Source organism: Anolis carolinensis, chromosome 3, assembly GCF_035594765.1.
Source record: "Anolis carolinensis isolate JA03-04 chromosome 3, rAnoCar3.1.pri, whole genome shotgun sequence".
Lineage (NCBI taxonomy): Eukaryota > Metazoa > Chordata > Lepidosauria > Squamata > Dactyloidae > Anolis > Anolis carolinensis.
Window position 1 is genome coordinate 69,390,556 of NC_085843.1, and position 15,282 is coordinate 69,405,837.

Consider the following 15,282-nt stretch of genomic DNA (forward strand, 5'->3'; position numbering starts at 1 on the left):
TGTGCATGACAAATCTTACATATTAGATTAGAGTGCAAAATATTGTGCCATTTATCATTGTTCCAAGAAGGTACCATGAAAGATACTGAGTTTGTCTGGAGGGCATATGTTCCTGAATAGGGTCATGTCCCATCCTGAACTGAATTGTGTTACTGTGGTTTGGAACACACATCAAAAATGATATCAGGCATGCACAAATATGCACCCTCAATGTTGCTTTCTGAAACAGTGATTGCTCAAGGATTTTAAAATTGCATAGAGAGTCACTAGATTCCCAGATGAATTAGCATCCATTAAAATTTGAGTGTTACAACTTTTATGGAAATGTGACAGACAATCCTGTCTGAAAGTAGTTGCAAGTGTGGGAAACAAGATGCATTGTAAACATGTGAGCTGTTTTCCAGTAGACAGCCAGCATGAGGACATTTTTCTCTGCTTCAGCCTTGATGATTAGTATTCAATGAAAACTAGTCATAACTGGGTTTTCTTTTCTTTTCTTTTCTTGATATTGTGAAGAATTGTGCTGTGTTTGACGGTAGGTTTTGTGGTGATATGATCTTTTTCCCTTACAGGTATAGTAGTTACTTTTTTCACTCAATTATTATCACAAAAGTGTATTATCTGAGTTCTATTGGGAAGTTACTTTTTTGCAGGGAGGCAACTTGACATCTTTCTTACTTTTTTTTTTTTTTGCATGAACAGTGTTCCATATCCTGATAAGCATCATCCATTCTGGAGGTAAATTTAAAATTTATCTCCAAAATTTAGTTGAAGACTATTTTTTCAGTATGAGAGATGATGATGATGATGATGATGATGATGATGATGATGATGATGATGATGATAAACAATGTTCCATCTTAGGTTCGTATTTACGGGCACACTGTCTGTCCATGTGGAATTCAGGGGAGGTAGAGGACCTCCTGTTCCTGTCTGTCATGTTCCTGAAGACAGGAACAAATTGGCAAAATGTCTGTCCTGTTCCTGAAGACAGGAACAAATTGGCAAAATTGGGAATAATTCTTCAACACTTTTGATATGTCTTCTTTGAGTCATGCAACAACAAGCAAATGTAACTCCTATATTTTCATAAGCAGTGTTTATAGTTACAGCCAGAATTATGTAAAACAAGTTGGTGTGGATTGATATACTAGTTGGTTGCAGTAAAAGCAAGAATCTGTAGATTTAATTTGCAGATTTTATCTAGTTTATGATTTTGGAGATTCCAGCCTGCTTCATCAGTTGTGTGATGAGGGTGAGGGTGATACAGTTATGCCTTCCGTACATTCTCAAGAAGAATTTTCTCCCCCTAAAATGGCATTTCCATTTCAGTGTAAATGTGGATGGATTAATTGGTTTCCATCACTGAAATACTGTCTTGAATCAAAGTGTAGATTTGTCACTAGCATGGCAAAAAACAAAATTATAAAAGTTGTGACTATCATCCAGAACAAAACATAATTTCAGTTTCTTTTTCTTCTCTGTAATTTTATTAAGAAATTTATTTATTTATATTTATTTATTTACCATATTTATACCCCACCCTTCTCAATCCTGAAGGGGACTCAAGGAGGCCTTACACATAGGCAACTATTCAATGCCTTAAAATAATGTACAATTAAAATAAACATTTAAGATAGAATTCAAAACACATTAAAACATTTAAAGACATTACATTTACTATTAACCAACCTACCCACAATCGTAATCCAGACATCCATAAGGGTACATCAACATTGATATTTTCTTCCCCAAGCCATTTACTCTTAATGCTTCTCTTATTCTCTCCCCCAACTAGTGTTTTTTGGTCTGAAAAATTTGGCAGTTACTCTAGTTTCTTTGTGAACAAAGCAGTATGTGTGTGCGGGGGGCGGGGGGAGTGAGGAAGAAATCTCACGTTGTGAGAGAAATCTCAGCAAGTAAAAAGAGGGGAAGTATAGAATAGGGTTTATAGTTGTGTGAGAACAGTATATTTGGCTGTCTCCTTAATGGACCAGTAAGAATTATGACCATGTTTCAGGCAAAGCTAACTTCTACTTTGTGCTAACAACCTGGCCCACATAGGTGTGAATGGAGAACCCTGACTGTGTTTCTGAGGTTACAAGATATATATGAGATCTACTGTGCTTTGGAGTTGCTCTAAAGTTTCAGTCTTTTAACTGACATGGAAACTGAAAGTGAAACTTGATTGTCTACTTCAAGCATGAACCTGCCAACTTCCCTGCACTAAAGGAGACATGGACTTTTTTTAAAAAATATACTCTTTCTTTCTTCCACATGTCTCCATTTGATTGCCTAGATTTTTCTTGTTTTTATTAGTGTCTAGTAATTTTTGAGCAATGCTCTGCCATTTCAAGTGGTTTTCAATTGATCTTAGTCTAGTTTTTGGAACATTATTTTGAAAAGATTTTTTAAACAAACAAATCTTTTGAGCAAACACATTCAAACCATTAGAGTTATCACATACACATGTTTTCAAGCACAGCTGAATTATTTATTTATTTTCTATGAGAAGTAGAAAATGTGAAGGAACAATCATATCACACACAAACCACTATGCAGCTAATCATTCATTTGCCATGTTAAAGTAGATGAGAAAATCTCTCTAGTGAAATTATTATTGTATAATATACTAGCTACCAAACAAAACAACCCTATGTATGTTCCTTCCTAAGGAAGCCCCGCTATGTTTTATGGGACCTGCTCCCACATACATGCATGCACCATTATAGTGAATCATAGAATCATAGAATCATAGAATCATAGAATAGTAGAGTTGGAAGAGACCACATGGGCCATCCAGTCCAACCCCCTGCTAAGAAGCAGGAAATCGCATTCAAAGCACCCCCGACAGATGGCCATCCAGCCTCTGCTTAAAAGCCTCCAAAGAAGGAGCCTCTACCACGGCCCTGGGGAGAGAGTTCCACTGTCGAACAGCTCTCACAGTGAGGAAGTTCTTCCTGATGTTCAGGTGGAATCTCCTTTCCTGTAGTTTGAAGCCATTGTTCCGTGTCCTAGTCTGCAGGGCAGCAGAAAACAAGCTTGCTCCCTCCTCCCTATGACTTCCCCTCACATATTTGTACATGGCTATCATGTCTCCTCTCAGCCTTCTCTTCTGCAGGCTAAACATGCCCAGCTCTTTAAGCCACTCCTCATAGGGCTTGTTCTCCAGACCCTTAATCATTTTAGTCGCCTTCCTCTGGACGCTTTCCAGCTTGTCAACATCTCCCTTCAACTGTGGTGCCCAAAATTAGACACAGTATTCCAGGTGTGGTCTGACCAAGGCAGAATAGAGGGGGAGCATAACTTCCCTGGATCTAGACGCTATTCCCCTATTGATGCAGGCCAAAATCCCATTGGCTTTTTTAGCAGCCGCATCACATTGTTGGCTCATGTTTAACTTGTTGTCCACAAGGACTCCAAGGTCTTTTTTGCACACACTGCTGTCAAGCCAGGCGTCCCCCATTCTGTATCTTTGATTTCCATTTTTCTGCCGGAGTGAAGTATTTTGCATTTGTCCCTGTTGAACTTCATTTTGTTAGTTTTGGCCCATCTCTCTAGTCTGTCAAGATCGTTTTGAATTCTGCTCCTGTCTTCTGGAGTGTTAGCTATCCCTCCCAGTTTTGTGTCGTCTGCAAACTTGATGATCGTGCCTTCTAACCCTTCGTCTAAGTCGTTAATAAAGATGTTGAACAGAACTGGGCCCAGGACGGAGCCCTGCGGCACTCCACTTGTCACTTCTTTCCATGATGAAGACGACGCATTGGTGAGCACCCTTTGGGTTCGTTCGCTTAGCCAATTACAGATCCACCTAACCGTAGTTTTGTCTAGCCCACATTTTACTAGTTTCCTTGCCAGAAGGTCGTGGGGGACTTTGTCGAAGGCCTTACTGAAATCCAGGTAGGCTACATCCACAGCATTCCCTGTATCGACCCAACTCGTAACTCTATCGAAAAAAGAGATCAGATTAGTCTGGCATGACTTGTTTTTGGTAAATCCGTGTTGACTATTAGCAATGACCGCATTTGTTTCTAAGTGTTCGCAGACCACTTCCTTAATGATCTTTTCCATAATTTTGCCTGGTATTGATGTGAGGCTGACCGGACGGTAATTGTTTGGGTCGTTCTTTTTTCCCTTCTTGAAGATAGGGACCACATTCGCCCTCCTCCAATCTGCTGGGACTTCTCCCGTTCTCCAAGAACTCTCGAAGATAATTGCCAGTGGTTCTGAAATAACTTCCGCTAGTTCCTTCAGTACTCTTGGATGTAGCTGATCTGGCCCTGGGGACTTGAATTCGTTTAGAGTGGCCAGGTGTTCCTGGACAACTTGTTTCCCTATTTGGGGTTGGATTTCCCCCAATCCTTCGTCCATTCCATGTTGCTGAGGTTGAAGATGGCTTTCTTTTTGTGAGAAGACCAAGGCAAAGAAGGCATTAAGAAGTTCTGCCTTTTCCCTATCCCCTGTCACCATCACTCTATCTTCTCCTTGCAGTGGCCCTATCGCCTAGCTGTGCCCGGCCATGTGTTGCTGTGGCGAAGTATGGTGGTATGGGAAATAAAGTATTGAGGAATTGGTGGTAGTTAAGGTAAAGGGTAAAGTTTTTTCCCTGACATTAAGTGCAGTCGTGTCTGATTCTGGGGGTTGGTGCTCATCTCCTTTAGATTTATTTGTACGTAGCAACATAGCACACATGCACATGAGGTCCAAGTGTCTGGGCTTTGTTTCTGCATATTGGGCTCTTCCCAAGGGCCTGGGATATTAGAAGTAGTTTATTATGATGATGATTATGATGATGATGATTATTATTATATTGTATATTATTATTTATTACATGTACATAAGAACAGAGCACACATGTACATGAGGTCCAAGTGTCTGGGCTTTGTCTGTACATACTGCGTTCTACCCAAAAGCCTGGGGCATGAGGGGGATTTTCGCAGAATGTGCATAGTCTCGAGAAGTGCTGCCTTCCTTCTGCACACTGTGGATTGATGTTCTGTCCAAATTAAGGCTTTTCTTGTGCTTTTTGAGGTTTCTCGGAATGCCTCCAAGCGCATTAACCAAAATTGGTCCCACTATTGTTCTGTTTTGCCACAGTCATTCCATTTCCATGTGTAAGTCTTTGTATTTCATGACATTTTCCAACTCTTTGTCCTCTACTCCAGTGTCTCCTGGCACTGAAATGTCTATAATAAAACCATGTTATATCTGGTGTGTTATGTGGCAGGTATTTATCTGTTTGGATTCTAAAATCTCAGATGATGATGATGATGATGATGATTGTGTTACCTGTGCTCAATCTGAACAATCTGGCTGCTTAATTCTATTTATTAAAGCAACACAATGGAGGCGGAGGGGGAGGATGCTTTGTTTCCCGTTCCCCAGGAACCCTTCTGGTTGTTCTTATTTCTGTATTCTTTGGGAGAATTGTTTTGACACACGGACCACGCTTTTATGCAAATAATGCCTTTCACGCGGCGGGTGATGACGCATTGGTAAGGTACCTATGTGGGCGGCGTCATGCTGGAATGAACTTACAAAGGACAAAGTGAAAGGGATTACTGCTGGATTGAAAACAAATGTCATTACAGTCAACCCTCCATATCTACAGATACGACATCCATGAATTAAACCTCAAAAAGCATTCGGAGATTGGAACCCTCAGTATTTCTTAGGTTTAGAGATGCCTAATAATAATAATAATAATAATAATAATAATAATAATAATAATAATAATAATAATAATAATTGTGCGGTTTTCTGGCATTGTATATTTCTGCCGCTTCTGTGACTGTTCATTTGGGTTTTGATGATTCCGTAGCCCACTTGTCGATGGATGTCCAGAATCAGCAGCATCCACCGCGGTCCTTTTTACCCTGGGCGACGACCGAGCCAGTATAGACTTCGTTTGGGTTTGATTCTCCATGATGCTAATGGGTTAGGTGCTCTTAGTTCTGCTCCTCAGCTGAGGCCTCTCTGGCTTGGTTGGACCTGCCAGTAGTTACACTACCGCCAGCACAGCCCTCAGTCATCATTGGAGCAGTTAAGCCCCCCCCCCCCACCACCACGTCAAGGTGGCAAGCCATCAGAACAAATGCAATTAAGGCCAAGATCGAAAAATCAGCTGATGACCCAAAATGCAGACTGTGCAAGGAAGCTGACGAAACCATTGATCATATCCTGAGCTGATGTAAGAAAATTGCACAGACAGACTACAAACAGAGGCACAACTGTGTGGCCCAAATGATCCATTGGAACTTATGCCTCAAGTACCACCTGCCAGCAGCAAAGAACTGGTGGGATCACAAACCAGCAAAGGTCGTGGAAAATGAACACTCGAAGATACTGTGGGACTTCCGAATCCAGACTGACAAACTTCTGGAACACAACATACCAGACATCACAGTTGTGGAAAAGAACAAGGTTTGGATCATTGATGTTGCCATCCCAGGTGACAGTCGCATTGATGAAAAACAACAGGAAAAACTCAGCCGCTATCAGGACCTCAAGATTGAACTTCAAAGACTCTGGCAGAAACCAGTGCAGGTGGTCCCAGTGGTGATGGGCACACTGGGTGCCGTGCCAAAAGATCTCAGCCGGCATTTGGAAACAATAGACATTGACAAAATTACGATCTGCCAACTGCAAAAGGCCACCCTGCTGGGATCTGCACACATCATCCGAAAATACATCACACAGTCCTAGACACTTGGGAAGTGTTCGACTTGTGGTTTTGTGAAACGAAATCCAGCATATCTATCTTGTTTGCTGTGTCATACAACGTTGTTATGTCAATAATAATAATAATAATAATAATAATGATGATGATGATGAAGTGGTGGGATCACAAACCTGCAAAGATAGTGGAAAATGAACACGCAGTGATACTGTGGGACTTCAGAATCCAGACTGACAAAATTCTGGAACACAACACAGCAGACATCACAGTTGTGGAAAAGAAAAAGGTTTGGATAATTGATGTTGCCATCCCAGGTGACAGTCGCATTGATGAAAAACAACAGGAAAAACTCAGCCATTATCAGGACCTCAAGATCAAACTGCAAAGGCACATGGCCATACAGCCTGAAAAACTCACAGCAACCCTTTAATTGGGAACTTTGACCGTTAGGGTAAAATGCTTGCCAGGCCGGACTCTGGTTGAGTTGCGGTCTAGATTTCAATGACAGCCGTGCCCAAAGGCAGAGGCCTTTCCTGCCTTCCAGGATTTCTGTGCCTGAGGCCAATTATCGGCAGGTGGCCACCCTAGCCTAGTCTCTGGAGGGGGCGGGGCTAGGGTCACGGGGGCAGGGCTTATGCCTTTTCAGTTGAAGGGGCAAGGCTTGGGGCGATATAGTGTTTTCAGAGGGGGCGGGGCAAGAGTCCAAGGGGCGGGGGTTGGTTTCGTGAGAGGGGTGGGGCTCAGAGAGCAGCATAGGGCGGGGCATAGGCGGGGCTTGAGGCCTTGGTGGCCTGGCCTCTTTACCTCACGGTTTCCCTCCCTGACTGGGCTCCTGGGCGTGGGCGGGGCTTGGGCCTTGGTGGGTCGGGGCCTGGGCCTTGGCGGCCTGACCTCCTTCTCCTCCTCGGCCGGTCCCCTCACTTGTGGCTCGCCTCTCTTCGCCTCATTTCCTTCTGCTCCACTCACAACCATGGCAGGTGAGGCATCTCGTTGGTTTCATCTGGAGAGAGGTAGATCATCCCCTCATACCTGTGAGGCCAAGGGAAGCATCCTCCTTGTAGTTTCACCAGAACAACCTCCAGGAGGATGCTCTATCATGGCATGGGCCAACTGCGGCTCTCCTTCCTGCACGGCTGTTGGAGGGAGGGGTGTGGATTGTTCTATGTGCGTGCGGGCTGGCCTCTTGGGCATGCATAGATGGTGCGTTCCACTTTTGGGGGGGAGGGTTTGGCCCCATGGAGGTTGGGTATGTGTAGTTTGTTTGTAAGAACGTAGAGACGTGGATGAGGAGTTGTGTTGTCAATTTTCTAGGTTGGGTGGCCTTTAGTTTTGTTTTGCCCGGTGGAGCGATGCCATTCTCCTTTTATATATATAGATTTTACACCTTACTGGATCTTTTAAATTAACGGGTTTCTGTGATATTTTATGTATACGTGTTTATGTCACGACCCAGGCGGCAGAGGCACCAATAACCATACACAGAGGCCAGAATCTAACTAATATCTTTATTGAAGGAATATATAAAGTTAATAAAAACAAGTATAGAAAATAGTCCAGAATTAGACCTTTCAGGAAAGGTCAGAATTAGTCCAAAAAAGCAATGTCCAATAAGAAATATTAAGGTCCAAAGTTGTAATCCAATAACCGAAACACTCACTTTGCCAAGCAAAGTGAGGGGAGATGACAAGGTCCTTAGTCCATAAAACTTGAGCGTGGCTAGGAAATAACTTGACACTTGAAACAAGGCTTGAACGTGGAACAAGGTAACTAAGAACAAGAACAAGGTCCGTGGAATAACTTGGTAAAATCCGTGAAACAAGGCAAGGATTAGTCCTGGGAAACAAGGCAAAGTCCGTAGGTAAACAAAGGCTGGGAAGCAAGGCGAAGGCTGGATAGCAAGGCAAGGCTTGAGCTGAAGCGAGGCTTGAATCGGAGCGCGCTGTCCAGACACAACTCGCTCCGTAGGCTGACGAATTGACTCCGCGAAGTTGCTACGCGGGCAAAACACCTATATAGAGTCCAACTTTCTCACCAAAGCGGTTCTCTGGGAATCAGAAACGAAAGCTAAACTCTGAGACCAGATGTTAAACTCCTTAAAGATTCTCACGAGAACCAATGTTAATTGGCAACATTCTTAGCTGCTATCCTCGCACTCCTGCGCGAAGCTGAATCCAAACTTCTCTGTTGTTTACAAAACTCCCGGCGCAAGAACACGGGAGAAGTAGGCTCTGGGGTTGTTTGACATACTTCTGGGGCACAACTTTCTTGCAGGTGCAAGGTTTCCAGATCTGCCTGGGAAGGATCTGGCTGAGAGGAATCCAGTTCAGACTGGGAAGGTAAAAAACCCAAGTTTTCATCTTCATCAGGGATTACAATGTCCTGAGCAGGACTACAAGGCCCATGGTTCATCACACTATCCCCCTCCTCAGGGCCCCTCCCAAACTGGGGTCCTCTCCCCGAGGCGCGAGGTCGCGGTTTGGTGGGATAGGTCAGATGGAAGCGACGGGTTAGATCAGGAGCATGGACTGTGGAGGCGTCTTCCCAAGAGCGTTCCTCAGGCCCAAAACCCACCCAGTCAATGAGATATTGTAGGCGGCGGCGATGAAAGCGAGAATCCAAAATGTCCTCAACCTCGAACTCCTCCTCCCCATTCATCAAAACAGGAGGGGGGGCCGGTTGGTCTGTATCAGGACGCACACCATCCGCCGGAAGGAGCAGGGAACGGTGAAACACTGGGTGAATGCGCATTGAACGCGGAAGTTGGAGTTTGAAAGTCACGGGGTTTAATTGCGCCACCACTGGATAGGGGCCAATGAAGCGGGCATCTAACTTCCGGCATGGGCGGTGGGAGGGCAGAAAGCGAGTGGACAGAAAAACCCGATCTCCTACCTTGATTTCGGGGCCCGGCTGGCGGTGTTTGTCAGCGTGGCGTTTATAGTCCTCCTTGGCTTGGTCCAGTTGCTGGAGCAAAAGTTGTTGCACCGCTGTGAGTTCCTGCAGCCAATCCTCTGCTGCGGGAACTTCTGAAGTTTCAATGACAGGGGGAAAGAAACGTGGATGGAAACCGTAGTTTGCAAAGAACGGCGTTTCTTTTGTAGAAGCTTGAACTCCATTATTGTAGGCAAACTCAGACAGTGGTAACAGAGAAGCCCAATTGTCCTGTTGGTAGTTTACATAACAGCGAAGATACTGCTCCAAAGTGGCATTGGTGCGCTCCGTTTGCCCATCTGTTTGGGGATGATGAGCTGAAGATAAGCGAGAGTCTATGCCCAGTAGTTTTTGTAGTGCCTTCCAAAAACGAGAGGTGAATTGAGATCCACGGTCTGTGACTAAACTCTTGGGCAATCCATGTAGTCTGAAAACATGCTGAAGAAATAGATCCGCAGTTTCTTTGGCCGTGGGGAGGCCTTCGCAGGGAATGAAATGGGCTAACTTGGTGAATAGGTCCACCACCACTAAGATCGTGGTGAATCCACAGGAAGGTGGTAGGTCAGTGATGAAATCCGCGGAAATTATTTCCCATGGGCGAGATGGGGTAGGAAGGGGGTGCAAAAGCCCTGAGGGCTTCTCCCTTCGTATCTTGGAGCGCTGGCATACTGGGCAGGTGTTGACATATTTTTCCACATCCTTGCGGATCTTGGGCCACCAAAAATCTCTTAGGATCAAATGCATGGTTTTAAATAGTCCGAAGTGTCCTGCTGGTTTGCAGTCATGACACAGACGAAGCGCTTTTTCCCTGCCCGGTCCGGGTGGGATATAAACATGATTTCTATAGCAGAGCAGCCCATCTTTAAGCGAAAAGGGAAAATGCAGACCTTGGCGAAGTTGGTCCTGCGCCCAGGCATCTGCTTGCTGACTAGCCCTGATTTCTTGAGCACAGATGGGTCCTGGAGTAGGGGAAGTTGAACCATTGGGACTGGATTTGGTGTTCCCCACTGTGAGCGTGGCAAAGTTCTCAGGTTGTAGCAGTTGGGATTCAAAGGTCTCCTTGCGTCCTGCAGCGTATTCCGGTTTACGTGACAGGGCGTCTGCTTGCTTGGTTTGAGCTGGGGTCACATAATGGATCTGGAAGTTGAAACGTTCAAAGAATAAAGCCCAACGTTGCTGCCTCTGATTTAGTTTGCGGGCAGTTCTTAGATGTTCTAGATTACGATGATCAGTGTGGACTTCAATGGGGAATTTGGCCCCTTCTAGCCAATGTCTCCAAGTTTCAAAGGCTGCCTTTATGGCCAGTAGTTCTTTTTCCCAAATGGTGTAATTCCTCTCTGGTGTGGTTAGTTGACGAGAATAAAAGGCACAGGGGTGGAGGTGATCTCCCACCGGTTGTAAGAGTACAGCCCCAATTGCCACATCAGAGGCGTCCGCTTGCACCACAAAAGGGGTTCCAGGATTTGGGTGCTGTAGAATTGGCTGGGAGGTGAATAGTTTCTTCAGTTGCTGGAACCCTTTCTCTGCTTGATCAGTCCAGCGGAAAGGCTGCTTTCCACGGATGCAGCTAGTGATGGGGTCGGACCAGCGGGCAAAATCTGGAATGAACTTGCGGTAGTAGTTTGCGAACCCCAAGAAACGCTGCACCTCTTTCTTGTTAGTTGGCGCCCGCCATTCCAATACTGCTGAAACTTTGGCTGGATCCATGGAAAGCCCTAGAGGCGAGATGCGGTAGCCAAGGAAATCTACCTCTTGTAGATCAAAAGCGCATTTTTCTAGCTTGGCATAAAGTCCATGATCCCGCAGTCGTTGCAACACCATTTTGACGTGGTTCTCATGTTCTGATTGTGATCTGGAAAACACCAAAAAATCGTCCAGGTAGATTATCAAGAATCTGTCTAGATAGTCCTGAAAAATATCGTTGACAAAATGCTGGAACGTTGCGGGAGCTCCGCATAAACCGAAATTCATAACTCGGGACTCGAATAATCCGAATTTAGTCTGGAAGGCGGTCTTCCACTCGTCCCCTTCTCTGATGCGAACTAGATTATAAGCCCCCCGAAGATCCAGCTTGGTGTAGACCTTGGCTCCTCGAAGTCGGTCCAGTAGATCCGAGATTAAGGGCAGGGGATAGCTGTTCCGCTTGGTGATATTGTTCAATGCTCTGTAGTCCACCACCAAGCGTAATTCCCCTGACTTCTTCTTCACAAACATCACTGGGGAGGCGGCTGGGGATTGAGAGGGTCTGATGAACCCCTTGCGAAGGTTTGTCTCTAAGAATTCCCTGAGAGCTTCTTGCTCTGGTTCAGTCAGGGAGTAGAGATGCCCTCGCGGGATCGGGGCCCCCTCCACCAAGTCAATGGCACAGTCATAAGGTCTATGTGGGGGTAATTTTTCGGCTTCTTTCTCATTGAATACATCCCAATACTCGGAGTACTTCTTTGGCAAGGTGATGATGGGCTCGGAGTCTGTGGCATGGCATACCTTGGCTACGAGGCAATGGTTTTGGCAGTACGGTGAAGCAAACTGCAGTTCTCTGTTGGACCAGGAGATGTTAGGGTCGTGGAGTGTCAGCCATGGAATTCCCAAAATCACAGGGAAATGGGGAACCTCGGTAACAAAGAAGGAAATCTCTTCCATATGTTCCCTTATCCACATCCTGGTGGGTTCCGACCACTGGCTTACGGGGCCCGTCTTGAGGGGACGGCCGTCTATGGCTTGCACCACACGGGCATTCTTGAAATCATGATATTGTAATCCCAGAGAGTCGGCATACTCTCTATCGATGAAATTGTTGGTAGCTCCAGAGTCTATCATGGCGTGGATCATGACGGGTCCCCTTTTTGCTGACCATAATGTGACCACGAGAAGGAACAGGACCCCGGTTGGCGGCTCTTGGATGGATTTTTTGACCGGGTTGGCGAGCCTCTCTACACCCGGTCGTTGGCTTCCCCCGCCGGCTGTGTGCCAGTCGGCTCAGACGCCTTCGACTCCGTGGAGGACGCCGCCGCAAGACGGGCGGCAGGCTTCCCTTTGGCTGGGCACTCTCTGGCGAAGTGGCCCCCGTTCCCGCAGTACCAGCAGAGGTTCAAGCGTTGACGACGGGCCTTCTCGGCGGCATCTAGTCTGGGACGCACATTGCCCAACTGCATCGGCACCTCCTCGCCTCCTCTGGGGTATGGGGTTGGCGGCGGGGGTCTCCACACCGGACGTGGCTGAACACTGGCGGGAGCGGGGGGTTTTGCCCCGGCTCTACCGCCCTGGCCTCGAACCCATTGTTTCCTGTTGGCAATCATGACTTCAGCCCGTAAACATTGATCAATGAGTGCCTCGAGGGTCTGGGGAGGATCCACCTTGGAGATTTCTTCCAGCATTTCAATGTTGAGACCCTCCCGAAATTGTCCTCTGAGGGCTACATCGTTCCAGCCGGTGTTGTGGGCCAGCACGCGGAACTCGGCTATGTACTGAGACATGGGTCTGTCTCCTTGAAGGAGGCGCCGGAGTTTGTGACCGGCTGCCTCCAAATTGTCCTCGATTCCCCAGGTCTCCTTAAGGTGATCCAAGAAGCGTTGTGCTGAACTTAGGTGGGGGGAGGCTTGGTCAAACAGGGCCGTCGCCCAGCTAGCCGCTGGTCCGTCTAGAAGACTGTAGACCCACGCCACCTTGATGTCTTCTTGGGGAAACTCGGCATCACGGGCCTCTAGATAAGCTTGACATTGGCGGCGGAAAACATGAACCTTAGCAGCTTCTCCAGAAAACTTGGTAGGCAACGCCATGGCCGGGAGGCGAACTCCGCGCTCCCTCAACCCTTTTATTTCTCCATCCTGCGCGTTGAGTCTGTCACGGATGCGGTCTACTTCGTCCTTGCTGATGGTGTAGCTGAGCGGCTGTCCAGCCGGCGCGGCTCCGGTAGACATCCTGGCCTCGGTTAGTTGGTGCTTATGGGTGGCGGAGTCAAACTGTCACGACCCAGGCGGCAGAGGCACCAATAACCATACACAGAGGCCAGAATCTAACTAATATCTTTATTGAAGGAATATATAAAGTTAATAAAAACAAGTATAGAAAATAGTCCAGAATTAGACCTTTCAGGAAAGGTCAGAATTAGTCCAAAAAAGCAATGTCCAATAAGAAATATTAAGGTCCAAAGTTGTAATCCAATAACCGAAACACTCACTTTGCCAAGCAAAGTGAGGGGAGATGACAAGGTCCTTAGTCCATAAAACTTGAGCGTGGCTAGGAAATAACTTGACACTTGAAACAAGGCTTGAACGTGGAACAAGGTAACTAAGAACAAGAACAAGGTCCGTGGAATAACTTGGTAAAATCCGTGAAACAAGGCAAGGATTAGTCCTGGGAAACAAGGCAAAGTCCGTAGGTAAACAAAGGCTGGGAAGCAAGGCGAAGGCTGGATAGCAAGGCAAGGCTTGAGCTGAAGCGAGGCTTGAATCGGAGCGCGCTGTCCAGACACAACTCGCTCCGTAGGCTGACGAATTGACTCCGCGAAGTTGCTACGCGGGCAAAACACCTATATAGAGTCCAACTTTCTCACCAAAGCGGTTCTCTGGGAATCAGAAACGAAAGCTAAACTCTGAGACCAGATGTTAAACTCCTTAAAGATTCTCACGAGAACCAATGTTAATTGGCAACATTCTTAGCTGCTATCCTCGCACTCCTGCGCGAAGCTGAATCCAAACTTCTCTGTTGTTTACAAAACTCCCGGCGCAAGAACACGGGAGAAGTAGGCTCTGGGGTTGTTTGACATACTTCTGGGGCACAACTTTCTTGCAGGTGCAAGGTTTCCAGATCTGCCTGGGAAGGATCTGGCTGAGAGGAATCCAGTTCAGACTGGGAAGGTAAAAAACCCAAGTTTTCATCTTCATCAGGGATTACAATGTCCTGAGCAGGACTACAAGGCCCATGGTTCATCACAGTTTATGAAAATTTACATTGTAATTGTGATTGTTTTATTTTGGTGAATAATTTTTTATTTTATAGTGAAACATGATACATTAAAAGTGGTGGAACAATATATCAATAGAAAAGTGGGAAAGTATCAAGAGGAAAAAATAAACATAGAAATATAGGTTAAAAAAAGACCCAAAAAAAGGGAAAAAAGAAGAAGAAAAGAGAAAAAAAAGTCAGGGTATACTTCCCATCTTGGCTTCGGAGTTGTCTCTTTCATTAATTGTGTCTTTATGTATTCCGTTTAATCTACTTTATATATTAGACAGGTCTATGTGATGGTTTTATAGGTTTGTGTATTTTACTGTAGTTTGCATATTGTATTGCACTTTGAGTGCTTTTGTAAGCCATCCCTTTTGGGAGATGGTGGTGGGATATAGTTGTTTTATTATTATTAGTATTATTAGTATTATTACTATTGTTACTATGATGATGATGATGATGATGATTATAGTTAAGTGTAAACATTTATGGACAGACACATTGATATTCACTGATATAAGTGTTTGAAGGTAACACTTATAGCGAAGGGTAAGGTAACTGAACAGATAGTCTTTGAAGTATGCTATCCAGTTATGACACTATAATGATTCTAAGAGTTCAGTATGGTCTTTTTCAAATAAGATTTCATTTATAAAGATTTTTTTTGAATAGATTTAATGTATGAGGGTTTTCCCCCTGGCATTATTCATATAGAACTCTAAATATAG

The 15,282-nt window shown here is 45.4% G+C and overlaps 1 protein-coding gene across 4 annotated transcripts in view; it reads left to right on the plus strand.

The window, feature by feature from the left end:
* ncam2 (neural cell adhesion molecule 2) overlaps positions 1-15,282 on the plus strand; it is a 401,448-nt gene that overhangs the window by 210,381 nt on the left and 175,785 nt on the right. The gene's annotated exons all lie outside the window — the stretch shown is intronic.